Here is a 17,359-nt window from a genome sequence, read left to right on the forward strand (position 1 = left end):
TGGGTTAAGTCATAAGAACTAGTTAGTAATGAGCCTGAGCAATAGGTCAAACAGTTTATAATTAATATAAGCCTCTGTGCGTTTATTTGCGACTGAACAGTTTCAGGACTGGGTGGGACAGAAACTTTGCACTACAAATGGAGCCCAATAATTGGTAACTATATCCACATACAACCTGAGAGTTTGGGAAGGGTTTCTAGGCACAAAAGAACAGAGTAAAGCATACCTTCATTCCTGATGCCTAGATGAACTCCATGTAATAACATATTGCAACTCTCTGGAAAGCAGCTTACTGTTTTACATATTTCTGTGTACCACCAATCACCTGCTTCAAACAATTGTTAGAACCACACTGCTTCTAACAATCTAACTGTATTCCTACCACTGTAAAGTTCTTGGGAAATGAAAAAGTGGAACAAAAGAAACATCTTATATTTAAAGAATGTTCTGTTATAAAAACTTAAAGCAGTTAAAATATATTTTATCCTAAAGGAAAAAACGTTCATTTACTTTTAAGGAAAACTCCATACAAAAAAAAATGCCTTCAGGTTATGATGACTGTAAGAACCTCAATGTTATATTTCTAAATTTTAAATACAACACAAATGGCTAATAAAAAATATCAGCTGAAACTTGGATTCAGCCGAGTGCTAGTGTGTTTGTCTACATATCTGAGGCCCTAACACTTGAAAAAGTCCTAAGGAGTAATTGTTTTCCTATTAATTTTTACCATTATATGTGCATATAAAACCAGTTTTAATCCCACTGGTATCAATATGAGCAGAGTTATTAGTTTTATTTAAGTAAGTATGTAAATACTAAGATAATTACTCATATATTATTTTCCATATTTACTTTATTTTGCATACATACCTAGTTCAAGGATTTAATAAAATCCTTGTAGAGAAGTATATAAATAATGTGTAACAGTCCTTTTTGGGGACCGCCTGACCCCAAATTATGACAGAGACTTATTAGTTATTAATGCTTGGCCTCATCATTTGTTTGTTCCATTAGCTCTTATAACTTAATTTAACCTGTTTCTTTTTATCTATGTTTTTCATTGGGACTTTTTACTTTTCTTTCTATGTGTTCTACTTTTCCAGTTTCTTTGTATCTGGCTGGCTGGTGGGTGTCCATCTGGTCCTGGGAGCTCTCCATTTCTGTCTCCCCTTTTTCTTCTCCTCTCATGTTCTCTTAAACCTAAATTTCTCTTCCTTTTTATTCTTTCCTGCCAGCCCAACCTAATTCCCTTTTATTAGACCAATCAGGTGCCTTAGCCAGACAAAAACAACACATCTTTACATCATTAAACAAATGCAACATGAAAAAATATAACTCCCTTTACATAGTTAAAGTAATATATTCTGTAACATAAAGAAACATAACACAACTTTACATTGTGGAAGTAATAATCCATAACAGTAAGGTACATTTTTAAAAGAATAAAATTTCTTGTAAAATGAAGAGTGTTACAATATAAAATTAAAAGTGTCAGTTGTGGTCATACCACAGAAAGTGTCAGGTAGCCACAGGAGGTGTTCCTAAGGATGCTGAAGAGCTGGGTTATTCTCAGTGGCCATGCTCAACTGAACCTGTATGTAGTAATTTTTTCAAAGTGTGTATGACAAGGATTCGCTGGCTCTTTGAAGTCACAAACATAACTAATTTCTTTTGTACATTGACCTGAACTAGAGAAGTGTCCAGCACTTCATCTTTCCTCATAATGGAGCTTCTCAAGCTGTTACCAACAGAAAAAAAAGATATAATTTAGTAAATTGTCCAGATGACTTCAGCCACAAAGAACTAAGCAAATAATCCATCACATAAATAAACTGAAGGAAAAAAACCATATGATTATCTCATTAGATGCTGAAAAAGCATTTGACAAAATTCAACACCCCTTTATGATAAAGGTCTTGGAGAGATTAGGGATACAAGAGTCATTCCTAAATATAATAAAGACTATTTACAGCAAGCCGACAGCTAACATCAAATTAAATGGAGAGAAACTTAAGGCTATCCCACTAAATTCAGGAACACCACAAGGCTATCCACTCTCTCCTTATCTCTTCAATATGGTGCTTGAGGTTCTAGCAATAGCAATAAGACAACATAAGGGGATCAAGGGGACTCAAATTGGAAAGGAAGAAGTTAAACTTTCGTTATTTGCAGATGATATGCTAGTGTACGTAAGCGACCTGAAAAACTCCACCAAAGAACTCCTAAAGCTGATAAACTCCTTCAGTAACATGGCAAGATACAAAATCAACTCCAAAAAATCAGTTGCCCTCCTATACACAAAGGATAAAAAAGCAGAGAGGGAAATCAGAGAAGTATCACCTTTCACGATTGCCACAAATAGCATAAAATATCTTGGGGTAACTCTAACCAAGGAAATGAAGGATCTATTTGACAAGAACTTTAATTCTCTGAAGAAAGAAATTGTAGAGGATACCAGAAAATAGAAAGATCTCTCTTGCTCGTGGATTGGGAGGATCAACATAGTAAAAATGGCAATTCTACCAAAAGCAATCTATAGATTCAATGCAATCCCCATCAAGGTCCCAACAAAATTCTTCACAGACCTTGAGAGGCCAATAATGAACGTTATATGGAAAAACAAGAAACCCAGGATAGCCAAAACAATCTTATACAATAAAGGAACTTCTGGAGGCATCACCATCCCTTACTTCAAACTCTAATACAGAGCTACAGTATTGAAAACAGCTTGGTATTGGCATAAAAACCGAGAAGTTGACCAATGGAATCGAACAGAAGACCCGGATCTTAACCCACAAACCTATGAACACCTGATTTTTGATAAAGGAGCCATAAATACACAATGGAAGAAAGAGAGCATCTTCAACAAATGGTGCTGGCATATCTGGATGTCAACCTGTAGAAGAATGAAAGTAGATCCATATCTATCACCATGCACAAAACTCAAGTCCAAATGGATTAATGTCCTCAATATTAATCAGAACACACTGAGCCTGATAGAGGAGAAAGTGGGAAGTACTCATATATACTACAACATATGGGCACAGGAGACCCTTTCCTACGTATAACCCCAACAGCACAGACATTAAGAGCAACATTGAATAAGTGGGACCTCCTGAAGCTGAGCAGCTTCTGTAAAGCAAAGGACACTGTCACTAAGACACAAAGGCAGCCTACTGACTGGGAAAAGATCTTCACCAACCCTGCAACTGACAAAGGTCTGATCTCTAAAATATATAAGGAACTCAAGAGACTAGACTTCAAAATGCCAATTAACCCATTTAAAAAATGGGGCTCTGAACTGAACAGAGAATTCTCAACAGAAGAAGTCCAAATGGCCAAAAGACACTTAAGGTCATGTTTAACCTCCTTAGCTATCAGGGAAATGCAAATCAAAACAACTTTGAGATACCATCTTACACCTGTCAGATAGGCTAAAATCAAAAACACCAATGATAGCCTTTGCTGGAGAGGTTGTGGAGTAAGGGGTACTCACATCCATTGCCGGTGGGAATGCACACTTGTACAACCACTTTGGAAAGCAGTGTGGCGGTGTCTTAGGAAATTCAGGATCAACCTACCCCAGGACCCAGTAATTCCACTCTTGGGAATTTACCCAAGAGATGTCCAATCATACTACAAAAGCATTTGTTCAACTATGTTCATAGCAGCATTATTTGTAATAGCCAGAACCTGGAAACAACATATATGCCCTTCAGTGAAAGAATGGATGAAGAAACTGTGGAATATATACATGTTAGAGTACTACTCAGTGGTAAAAAACAATGACATCTTGAATTTTGCATGCAAATGGATGGAAATAGAAAACACTATTCTGAGTGAGGTAACCCAGAGCCAAAAAGATGAACATGGGATGTACTCACTAATAATCGGTTTTTATCCATAAATAAAGGACATCAAGCATATAATTCGTGATCCTAGAGGAGCTAAATAAGAAGGGGAACCCAAAGAAAAACATATAGTTATCCTCCTGGATATTGGAAGTAGACAAGTTTACCAGGCAAAAATTAGGAACTTGGGGGTGGGGTGGGTTGGGTGCAAGGGAATATGGGGAGAGAAAAGCGTGAAGAGGAGGATAGGGAGAGCTTAGGGGAATGGGATGCTTGGGATATAGGAAGGGTGGATATGGGAGCATGGAAACATATATCCTAATTAAAGGAGCCATCTTAGGATTATTAAAAGACTTGACTCTAGTTGGGTTCCCAGGTATCCAGGGAGAGCCTTCAGCTAGTTCCGTGGGCAGCTGAGGAGAGGGAGGCGGAAAAGGCCAGATCCTATAGCCATACTGATGATTATCTTGCATATTGCCATAGAACCTTCATCTGGTCGTGGATGGAGATAGAGACAGAGCCCCACACTGGAGCACCGAACTGAGCTCCCAAGGTCCTGACGAGGAGCAGAAGGAGGGAGAACATGAGAAAGAAAGTCAGGACCGTGTGGGAACCTTCATCTGGCGATGATGGATATAGAGACAGAGCCACACATTGGTGCACCAGACTGAGCTCCCAAGGTCCAAATGAGGAGTAGAAGGAGGGAAAACATGAGCAAGGAAGTCTGGACTGCGAGGGGTGCACCCACCCACTGAGATGGTGGGGCTGATCTATTTCGAGCTTACCAAGCCCAGATGGACTGGGACTGAAAAAGCATGAGATAAAACCGGAGTCCCTGAACATGGTGGACAATTAGGGCTGCTGAGAAGCCAAGGACAATAGCACTGGATTTGGATCCTACTACACATACTGGCTTTGGGGTGGGGGGGCTGGCCTGTTTGGATGCTTACCTTCCTGGACCTGGATGGAGGGGGGAGGAACTTGGACTTCCCACAGGGCAGGGAACCCTTACTGCTCTCTGGACAGGAGAGGGAGGGAGAGTGGAGGGGGAAGGGGGTAAATGGGAGGCGGGGAGGAGGCGGAAATTTTTAATAAAAATAAAAAAATAGTAATTAAGATTCACATTATGATAATAATATTAAAATAATTCTGCCCATAGTATTTTATTACAAAAATATAATTTATAGTTTGATAAATTATACTAAATAACCTGAAATACCTAAACCATATTAAGTAATTTAAATAATAAAATTTAAAATACCTTCAGGCCAGTGGTCTAGCTCTGTGGTGGAGCATCTGACTTGCATTCAGTAGATACTGGCTTTAATATCCACCGCCAAAAACAATTACTAAGAATTCTTCTACCGCTTTAGAAATAGAAATACTTCATTATGTTTTATAGTACTCTGTTAGTTTCTTATCAATTTGTTCTACAGCTGAAAAAGACAGTCTGATGAGTATGTTTTAACGAAACAACAAATATTTGGGATGGATATGAGGGCAGAGAGAAAAAGGGAGGTAGGGAGAGGAAGCATGTTTGTGCAAATGGAAGTAATGATCTTACAACCTGGGAAAAATGGGAGGGAAAAAATTAGAATTACACATTTTATTCCACTTTTAAATCCCAAAATGCTATAACTGATGCATTTAGGGGGAATTTAGAAATCAGTAAAGTCTATTAATGACAGTTTTATTTAGAGTAGGCAATAAAAATATTATGTAAAAAGCAAAAAAAAAAAAAGAAGGTGTCATGCTAGCGCTGGGTAGCTCTAAGTAGCAAAGGTTTTGATCTGTATCATTTGGACAATTTTCGTGAAATTTCTCTTCTATATGAGTTCATAGAAATGATTTGGGGTTGTGCTTAGTTTACCAAATAGATTTTGTTTTCTCATTTATGTTATATGACAAAGCCTTGGGCTAATACAACCAATCGTCTGTATGTTGCCCTCAAAAATAGCTCCCAATTACTAAGCCCCTAGTATGTAGCAGACATATCATTATGCTATTTTATTAATCCTGATAACAGTCATATCAGAGAGGCATTATCAGACCCATATAAGAGACAAGGAAATCAAAGAAGAGAGGTTAAAACCCCTTAGAAAGAGCTGACAGAGTAAAGTTCTTAAACTAGATTGGAATCTAATTCTGGAGTGAATGGCCCTTTAAACAAAATGTATTGGTATTGACTACCAATAGTCTCAGCAGAATGATCATATATTTCCATGCAGTCATCTTACTGTGCCATAATCTTTATCATTAAAATAATCAATTTATGGATGTTATCTTGAGCAGGGATCATTTTCTTTTCAAAATTATTTTATTTCCCAAATATTCTGCAGATAACATTTGAAATTATTTTAGGTGGTCCACTGACTCTGAATCAATACTGATCATAAGAGAGATATAATGGCTTTTGTATCCATTTATTGACCATCGACAAGGATGGCTGGAGCTAAGATGCTTTTAAAACTGCTGTTAAACTCCTTGCCAATAAAACAAAGCAAATATTGAGCTCAAAACCACTTTGAAAAGCAACAACACATTTGATTTATTGGTTTCCTCTATTTATGACAATTGTTGATAATTTTTACTTGTGGTAGTGATATAAATTTCATTTCTAAATTGATTTAGGGTAGAAATAAAGTCAATTAAATAAAATTAAAAATAATAAAATCATATAACAATGGTTCATAGTGAATAGTAGTATAAGCTATAGCAAGAAAGTCAATCTTTCAGATGAATGACTTGAATTAGCATCACCAAGTAACAGGTACATAGTGGGCAGCCTACCCTGTACCTCTTTTGGGCAATGATCAAGCTCAGATCATGTGCAAGAAAAGGCTATTTTGCTATCTGTGAAGACTGAACAGAAGTGAAAAATCATATTTTGCAGAAGAGAAATTGTGAACTAAGAGCTACTCATATAAGCCTTGCTTTCAGTAATTAGTTTCTATCATAAATAATAGAATGGCCAATAAGTGATTTCCATTCAAGGTAAGCTATAAATAACCTTTGGAAAGAAAGCCAAGTTGTTTTTAACACGATAAGGATAATAAATGTTGGCATTGTGGTTCCAGTAATTAAGAGTCTCATTTGAGGAAATTAAACCAGGATAAGCATTTAATACATGTGTGACTGCACTGGAATATCTAAGGAGGGTCTTTTTTTTTTACAACCTTTCCCTTTACAGTGCAAACAAACAACAAAGGGATCTATCTTGTCTAACCCTGTCTGAGAATCCACACAAAGCAATGTACCAGATTCAAAACTTTGTAATTTCATCACATTATCCACATTTCCACACTTTTCCATGCTGACCCTCCAAAGATGGATGTAGAGTTATGACTGCCAGGCAAACATATAATAAGGAATCTTTTCCTCCTTGTTGACTGGATTAAGAAAATTCCACTATCTAATTCCTGAAAGTACCTTTATAAAATCATGCCATAAAGGAATCTTTCCATGATGTTTCTTACTCTTCCTTCTAAAACAGTCTCCAGTCTACACTATGACTCAGCAGTAGCATGCATCTGGGTTGTCACTATGATAATTAGCAAAGCAGGTAGGACTGCTGATCTCACTGGTACCAGCAGCATCATGAAGTAAATTGATTTCACTGTACCAAAATGGCCTTGGTATGGTCAAGTTTCCCAACTCTGCTGTTACTTTTGATATTTTCCTCTTACTTACCTGATTTTGAAAAACAATTTTAAAAATTAGGTGCTCTAGAGGGTCAGGGGAGAGCTTTCCTGGGCTCATGTCAGGTATGGAGAATCGTTTTCTTTGTATCAGAGCCAGTTACTTCCTGACCCATGACCTCTGAATAAGGGAGGTGCGGAAGTACTATCTAAACCCCATTGTTGCTCTAAAACACAGTCATCCTTCAGTTTGGATTTCCTACTCTGCCTGTTTACTTCCTAATATGGGGACTGTTTCTCTGAAACATTTAATTTTTCATGCATGTGAGTGGTGGTGAGGTTTACGGTCTCTACACATTCTGCTACCGCATTTCATTTCGGCATGTCAAACATGTTTTAGGACTTGACTCTTATTAAAATAAAACTCTACCTCCACCAAGAAGTTGACATCACTTACCTCCAGTTAGTTTAGTTTAACATGAAAGCATGTACAATCTTTCCCGGATGAGTTCTGAGGATTGTGACAGACTTTTCACAGGCCAGATGGGCACACACAGCACTGAAAAGAAGACAGGAGCACTTCAGCTGACACCCAATGTCCTGCAGAGTCTGCATCTTATCTCCCTGCCTTCTAATTTTGACTCACACTTTCTGGCCTGACTCAGAATCCCACAGTAAGTTTAGCCTCATTTCACTAGTTTACAGTGGCCTTGTCATATTGCTCCCTCCAGCTCTCTTCTTCTGTCCTCATCCAGTTTGTCTACCATCTCAAAGGTATCTCTTTGGATCAATATACTATATATAACATACTATACTTTGTAGATGCTATATACAAAGATATCTCTTTGAATCAAATTATTTAAGTTCCACTTCCCCTCTATATGGCATTGACCATATCATAAACCTATGTTAGTTTGTTCTTATTTCTCAAGCCTTTTCTTTATACTTGAAGATCTCTGCTCATAAATCCCTAGGTCTACTTAGAGGCCATTGCACCTTCAGTATCTAATACAACAGGACATTGAACATTGAAATAGAAGAAAAATTATAACCTGAGTTTCCTAGCTGACAAAGGTGAAGTCAGAAGAAGACAGAGAAAGTTGCCTCTCATGGGATGCAGTTAATGACAACTCCCTGATCCTCAGGTTCAACTGGGAAACAGAAATGAGAAAAGAGAGCAGGATATGACAGAGGAGAACTTCCCTTCATTTCTGGCATTTGAATAATAAGGAATGAGGAACCTGATGATCTGGAGGAGGGACAATGTAGGCCCTAAAGACTCTTGGATGGGACTTAGTTTCGATGAAGCATTCTTCTTGAAAAATTCAAGATGATTTCAATAATTCTTCAAGATTTCAGAGACTAGAAACTCAAATTTTATGTGACTTGCTGATCTGAACTTGATTTTGTTAGATCTGTTACTTTAAAAAACATACCTGTCTGTATTTTTGCAGCCTGTGCTTCTATGATAAATTTTGTCCTCTGTATAGGTTTCCCAGATCCAAAATCTCTTAAAGTGATAATGATGTTTAACAACTTCAGCATGTTTTCCTCTGTTTGGCTTAATTTCCTTAAGAATGTTTAGACCACTGTCTTGAGGCTTATCTTCTAAATACATTATGGTTATAAGCTTTCTTTTTAATGCATTCAGTTTGTTTTATTCATCAATTTACGCAAAAAGTTGTAATATGTATCCTATGCCAGGCACCAGTGAAAAATTCATAAGTAATATGGAGATATTCTTGTAATTCTTGAGCTTCTGTCCCATGAGGGATTTAGATGGGTGTTAAGAAGATATCCCTAGAGCATGGTAATGTACATTATTGGACCTTCTCCAACATTTCTCACATCAATTTTATCCTCACAGATGATGAATGCTATATCTTAGTCCTCTCAATTTTTTCATTTCTCTTTGTTCTCTAATTAAGGTTGCTTTAGCCCAAGTCAACATGAATTTTATTTGAATTTTTGTTAGTTCCTTGGCCACCTGATGTAGTCTGTCCTTAAGACAGAAGCAAGTATGACCCTCATTAGAAATCATGTCCCCTCCCTAATGAAAACTCTCTAATAAATTTCATGTTTCTCAATGATTTCCTACATTGCACCTCACTTATTGCATTGTTCCCGTTGCTGTGGTCTCATTTAATACACCATGAAGTCCAAGGCTTTGTTCTGGTGCTTAGCACTTAGCATAGTCTTCTTCTAGTTATGAACATGCCTTGCTCCCTAGCTCCCTTTATGTATGTTCCCTGCTGTCACTCTACCAACAAAGTCTGACTTTTATGCTTTACAGGAGGTAGCATCCTGTTCCCCACCCACAGTGCTCAGCCCTCATTCTATTTTATGCTCTTCATCCTACTTGATACTTTCTTCCAGACTACTTATTAACTTTTTATTCACTGATTGTCTATAAATCTTTAATTAAGTGCCAAGAGAATTGAGTGGTTTTTATTTATTTTTTTATTCTCAGCATCCAGAAACACATTAAATACTGTAACATTATTCATGGTATAATAGTAAAGTGGAATGGTGTGTGTGTGTGTGTGTGTGTGTGTGTGTGTGTGTGTGTGTGTGTGTGTTTATTCAGGCTTGGAGATGAGTATAATTAATACATAATGGCTTCATGAATAGGAACTGCAGCTGAATAACCCTTATATTGATATATCAAAATTAGTGAACAAGAGTTTAGAACTATGGAAAAGTGAGGTAATCATTCATAAACAAGTGTGGAAATGCTAGCGTAATGTCGACAGATCTGATTTATAAGAGGAAACTAGAAATTGAAAGATGTATTCCCTGACAACTCACTTCCAACCTCTAACATTTACCATGAAGTACAGACCTCTATTCTGCCCTAGGAGAACATCTAACTAGATTTGATATTTGTCCTTCCATAAAGCCATTTGCCCAAATCCTTTGACTTACCTGTTGTTCTTAAACTCAACTTGAATGCTTCCTTCTATGTGCAAATAAATTCTTTTTAATACTCAACTAACCTTTATCATTTTTATGAAAATAATTTTAAAAGGACTGATGGTCTTATGTCTCCCTGAACTCACTAAGGGTGGCCATCATTCTCTACTTGGAAGCCACTCAGGCGAGCAGCCACAGTTTTTCTGTGTCATACAACTTATATTCTGATTTGAAACAGGCATATTTCATTCTTTTTATGTTCCTAATTTTTGTTGTGTCAGAGTGATGGAGGATGATTGTATTTACAGAAAATGAAATTATCATGATAAAAGTTGTCAAAATAAGTCTTTCTGCTTTCATTTCTATGTATTAATGATTTTCCCAATCTGTTGTCATCCAGAACAGGGGTCAGCAAACTTTGAACCACAGGACAAATATGCCCAATCTATTTTTGCAATCTGGGAGCTAAGAATATTTATCATATTCCCAATTAGTTAAAAAATTATGAAAATATAAATTCTGTAAGACAAGAAAATCTTATAAAAGTAATATCTCTGTGTGCAAATTAAATTTTCATGGAATGTAATCATCTTAGTTTCTCTGTGTTGTCTCTCAGTGCTTTTGTCCTACACTATAAGATTTGTGTTGTTGCAAATGAGACCTGGGTGAGTCACAAAGCCTAGAGCATTTCCTATCTGTCCCTTTATATAAAGCTTGATCTAGAGAAATAATCAACAAACTTAGAAGTTTCATAGATGAGTAAAATTTAAGAATGTAAGAGATGAGTAAAAACATCATTGCCAAAGTTTCTTTTATAATAAATATATTTATTAGTTCTTTGAGAATTTCATATAATTTATTTTGAACATGTTCATCCCTAACTCCTCTCCTTAATTCTCTTAGGTCCTTCTCACCTCCCTGTCTTCTGCCTTTAAATATCTCATTTTCATATCTTCTTTTTTTCACATTGAAAATCCCATCAACTCCAATTTGTGATGGCCATATTGTTATGGGTGTGGACCACCCACTGGCATGTGGTTGACTTTCTAGCAGTTACACCCTTCAAAGAAAGATGACTCTCCCTCCATGAGAAGCCATCAACTGTCCTTTGTAACTCAGTTGGTGTTGAGGACTCATGAGTTTCTTTTTATGTCATGCCAGCATGTGGAATGGCTTATCTTGTGTAGGCAATTACAGTTGCTGTGAGTTCATGAGTGCAGCATTCCTATCAGGTCTCAAACATACTGATTTGCTCTGGTACTTTTTGAACTTTAGCTATTAAGTTTTAGTAGCTGCATTTTGAATACTTTAATGGCACAATGGAAATATGGAATCTGAAAACAGTCAATACAGAATGAGAAGAGATGCTTGAAGGTGTGAAGAAAACAGAGACAGAGAGAAGAATCATAAGAATATGATTTAAAAAGAAAGAAATCTAATGTTCAAAGACTTACATGAGAATTTTCTTGGGACTGTGTGTGGTAGCTACAACATTATGGTATTATCAGCATTATTGTGGGCAACCAAAAACATCAGTAAGATTCAGGGACTTGGAAACAGCTCTGCCCAACAACTGAAGGCACAGATTCCCACACTTAGCACTATGCTTTTTAGTTAGTAACCTATGGCTTCTGAGAGGGGTATAGTCTGATAGTTAAACTCACATCTATGTCTCTGTGTATCTACATGTAGGAGGTTTATAAAATGTGCTTCCATATGAAGTTTTCCAGTATCCTTAGAGTTAGTTAATCCCTTTCCTGACCCTCTCCTCTTCCTTACTTTCCCATCCTTCTCCATACTTAATCCTACTTCCATTATCCTCCTTCAGGTGATATAAAGGAGAAAACCTAGTTTTTTACCAAGTAAACATGCTATCCACACCTTGCTGTGTGTCCTCAGAACAAAGACATGACTACAGACACTTGGCTTGAGTTGAGGTGCTGTAGGAACCCTACAGTCAGTAGCCTTTAAGTTACCTGCCCACTTGGCATGGCCTCTTATACTATTTATGCTGATGTAAAGTGAGCATCAGGCCTCTTTTTCCAGCTGCAGAATTCGGTTGCTGTGCTTTATTTCAGCAGAGGATTTGTGGCTTGTGAGTCTACCCGTAAATAAATAACCCTCCATTATTCTCAATTCTGAGCTAGTGTGGGATTTCTTTTAAGCGTCCATCTTCATTGAACATCTTTTTTTTAATGTAGGGAAGTTTCATTGCTTAATCAATTTAATCTTTAATTTTCTTGATTTAAACTCTTATATGAACATATATAATATACATATAATAAAATTTTTCATACAGTATATTCTGAATATTGTTTCTCCTTCCCAGATCCTTCCACCTCACAACCCATTTAACTCTTGGACGTTTTCTTTCTCCCTTTCTTTAGAAAACAGACAGGCAAACAAACAACCCTCCAAAACAAACTATAATAAAATCTTACAAAACAAATAAAGGAAATGAAAACCTCAGGGAATAGGTAAATACAGCATCACACAGATAGACAGACAGAGAGATAGACACACACACACACACACACACACCATAAAAATCATAATTAGAAGCCATAATATACAAGTAAAAGTCCAGTAATAAACAAAAATGTCCAAACAAAGCTATATAAAACACATATTCTACAAAAGTAACATTCCATTCATTTAATGTTGGTCATCTTCTGCTGGGTATAAGCCGTTAATGACACCATGGGAACATTTAGAATTAACTCTGTTGGGTATTAAGTTAGTGGTCTGACTAGTTTCTATCTAGGTTGTCCTGTTTTTCACTGTATCTTTAGCTCACCCATTCAGATATCACCCTAATATGATTACTTGTAGTATGGGACAATACACCATGTTTTAGTAGTCAGTGTATACTGGTTTTTATTTATACATTCTGAACACCAAGGATCATATCAAAATATAATAAAAGCAATATACAGTAAGCCGACAGCCCACATCAAATTAAATGGAGAGAAATTCAAATTGATTCCACTAAAATCAGGAAGAAGATAGACAAGGCTGTCCACTCTCTCCATATCTATGCAGCATAGTACTTGAAGTTATAGCTATAGCAATAAGACAACAAAAGGAGATCAAGGGGATACAAACCAGAAAAAAAGAAGTTAAACTTTTGCTATTTACAGATGATATAATAGTATACATAACTAACCCCCACATTTCAACAAGGAAACTCCAATAGCTGATAAACACCTTCAGTAATGTGGCAGGATACAAGATTAAATCCAAAAAATCAGTAGTCCTCCCATATACAAGTGATAAAGAGGCTGAGAAAGAAATCAGAGAAACATCACCATTTACAATAACCACAAATAACATAAAATATCTTAAGGTAAAACTAACCAATGAAGTGAAAGATCTATGTAACAAGAACTTTAAGTCTTTGAAGAAAGTAATTGAAGAAGCTATCAGAAAATGGAAAGATCTCCCATGCTCTTGGATAGGTAGAATCAACATAGTAAAAATGACAATACTACCAAAAACAATTTACAGCTTTAATGAAATCCCCTTCAAAGTCCCAACAAAATTCTTCACAGACCTCAAAAGAATAATACTCAACTTCATATGGAAAAACAAAAACCTAGGATAGCCAGAAGAATCCTGAATAATAAAGGAACTTCTAGAGGCATTACCATCCCTAACATTAAGCACTATTATGGAGTTACCATACTGAAAACAGCTTGTTTTTGGCATGCAAACAGACTGGTAGGCAAATGAAATCAAATCAAAGACCCTAACATAAATTCACACACTTATGAACACCTGTTTTTTGGCAAAGAAGCTAAAATTATGCAATGGAAAAAAAAGGCATCTTCAACAAATGGTGCTGATAACTGGATATCAACATGTAGAAGAATGAAAATAGATTCGTATCTATTTTCATGCACAAAACTCAGGTCCAAATGAATCAAAGACCTCAATATAAATCCTTCCACACTGAACTTCATAGAAGAGAAAGTAGGAAATACCCTTGAATGAATAAACACAGGAGACCACTTCCTAAATATAACACCAATAGCACAGACACTGAGAATAACAATAAATAAATGGAACCTCCTGAAACTGAGAAACTTCTGTAAGGCAAAGGACACAGTCAATAAGACAAAATGGTAGCCCTATAGATTAGGAAAAGATCTTCACCAACCCCACATCAGAAAGAGGACTGGTCTCCAAAATATATAAAGAACTCAAGAAACTATCCAATTAAAAATGGAATACAGAACTAAACAGAATTTTTAACAGAAGAATCTCAGATGACCAAAAGACACCTAAGGGACTTCTCAACATCTTTAACCATCAGGGGAATGTAAATCAAAACAAGTCAGAGACACCATCTTATACCAGTCAGCATGGCTAAGATCAAAAACACCAATGATAGCTTATGCTGGAGAGGATGTGGAATAAGGGGAACATTCCTCCACTGGTGGTGGGAGTGCAAACTTGTACAACTACTTTGGAAATCAGTAGGGCAATTTCTCAGAAAATTGGAAATTAGCCTACCTCAAGACCCAGCAATACTACTCTTGGCTTATACCCAAAGGATGTGCAATCATACTACTGGGACATTTGCTCAACTATGTTCATAGCAGCATTATTTATAATAGCCAGAACCTGAAAGGAGCCTAGATAACCTTCAACCAAAGAATGGATAAATAAAATGTGCTACATTTGCATAATGGAGTATATTACTCAGTGGTTAAGACAATCAAACAGACAAAACAATGACATCTTGAAATTTGCATGCAATTGGACCTAGATAAAACCATCTTGAGTGAGGTAACACAGACCCAGAAAGACAAACATGGTATGTGTTCACTCATAACTTGATATTAGACATAAAGCAAAGGACTATAAGCCTATAGTCCAACAACCCCAGAGAAGCTAGGTAACAAGGAGAACCCTAAGAGAAACATACATAGATCCCTCTGGGAAGAGGAAATAGACAAGATCTCCTAAGAAAATTGAGAGCATGGGGGTAGAGGGAGAAGGGAGGGCAGACAGGGAAGAGGATAGGAGAAGGGGAGTTGGGTGGAGAACGTCAGGGAACGGGATGGTTGAGTTGGGGGAAGAACAGAGAGGGAGAGCAAGGAAAGAGATACCATGTTTGACAGTCATTATGGGGCTACTACAAGAAACCTGATACTAGGAATTTCCCAGGAATCCACAAGGAAGACCCTACCCAGAACCCTAAAGCAATAGTCGAGAGGGTGCCTGAAGTGACCTACCCCTGTAATCAGATTGATGACAACCTTAGTTGTTACCATAGAACCTTCATACATCAACTGATGGAAGCAGATGCAGAGATCTACAGTGAAGCACTGGGCTGAGCTCCCAAAGTCCAGTCAAAGAGAGGTAGGAGAGATAATATGAGCAAAGGGATCAAGACCATGATAGGGATGCCACTGAGATAGCTTGCCTGACCTAACTGGAGCTCACTGAATCTGGACTGATAGCGGGCGAACGAGCATAGAATCAAACTAGGCCCTCTGAATGTGGGTGACAGTTGTATGACTGGGGCAGTCTATAGGGTCACTGGCAGTGGGACCAGGATTTATCCCTACTGCTTTTTGGAGCTCATTCTCTTTGGAGTGCTACCTAGATAAACTGGGGAGGGCCTTGGCCCTGCCTCAAAGTGATGTGCTAGACTTTGTTGACTCCCAAAGGAAAGCCTTACCATCTCTGAGGAATGGATAGTGGGGTGGTTTGAGGGGAAAGTGGAGGGAGAGGAGGAGGGGAAAGAGAGGGAATGGGAATTGTTATGTAAAATGAGAAAAGATTGTTTTTAAAAAATAAAAAAATCATGTCCTTTAACAAAAGGAAATAATGCAATAATACAGAGTAGCCAGCCACACATGTAGGCAATCAGACCCAATATAGGAAACACCTGTTTTTGCTTCATTTCTGGCTTGCTTACTAATAGGGCATATTTTTCTTGGGACATTGTGTTTGCTTGTGTAATTGCGCGTAGCACATTTTCAGATTTTACCACAGATGGATCTAAAAAGCAGTTCCGAGTAATAGCGCCTGGGGAAGTGAAACACAAACAGCCTTCCCCGTGTCCTGTTCAAACAGACATAAGCAGCAGGAGGCTGTGCCCTCTCCTCTACCCACACCGTGCAGTGCAAACAGGAAACTGCTTCAGAGCTGCCCTTCACTCCAGGCTGAGCACCTTGGTTTCTTTTGTTTGGCTAACAATTCCAGACCAGGCGAAAGGAGTGGAAAATGCACAGGTCAATGGCCAGAAGAAGAGAGGGTTGATGAGTACCTGATGCCAAAGAAGAAGAGACTTTGGTGAGGGAAATGACATGTGTCCAATGCTGGAGTTCAATGGTGTGCGTGTGAGGTACTGTTTAACACGTTTTCAGCGCATAACCAAGACTTGGGATCTAAAAACAGTCAATAAGAAATGAGAATGCTTGAAAATCTGGAGAAGACAGAGACAGAAGAATTATAAGAATATGATTAGGAAAGAAAGAAACCTCAAGTCCAAAGCTTTGCCTCACAATTGAAAGTGGCACTGGAAGTTCTGTTTGTCTACTAAATGCAATGAAGTGGAGAAGGAAGACAGTACAATAGAAAAACATTCTCCTTGAATAAAGCACTTGCACATTTATAGTTAAAGGACATTTTTTAGGCCTGAATCACTTCACATTATCCTGAGTTTTTTGTTTTGTTTTTGTTCATATTTTAGGGTGAATAAAATATATGAAAATATTTACCATATTCATGATTTTTGTATAAGCTATATATCTCTAGACAAAAAATGAGATAATAACTTTCTCTTTTAACAATTCTTGCTTGGTTATACTTATGCAAGTATCATCATGACCCAACTTAATACACTAATTGTCCCCCTATATCTATATCCATTGCATGTAACCTGTCCTTTCTTCCTCTGTCTGGCCTGGGAAATGGGAAACAGCTCTCTATTGCTGCAAT

Source organism: Arvicola amphibius, chromosome 3, assembly GCF_903992535.2.
Source record: "Arvicola amphibius chromosome 3, mArvAmp1.2, whole genome shotgun sequence".
Taxonomy (NCBI): Eukaryota; Metazoa; Chordata; class Mammalia; order Rodentia; family Cricetidae; genus Arvicola; species Arvicola amphibius.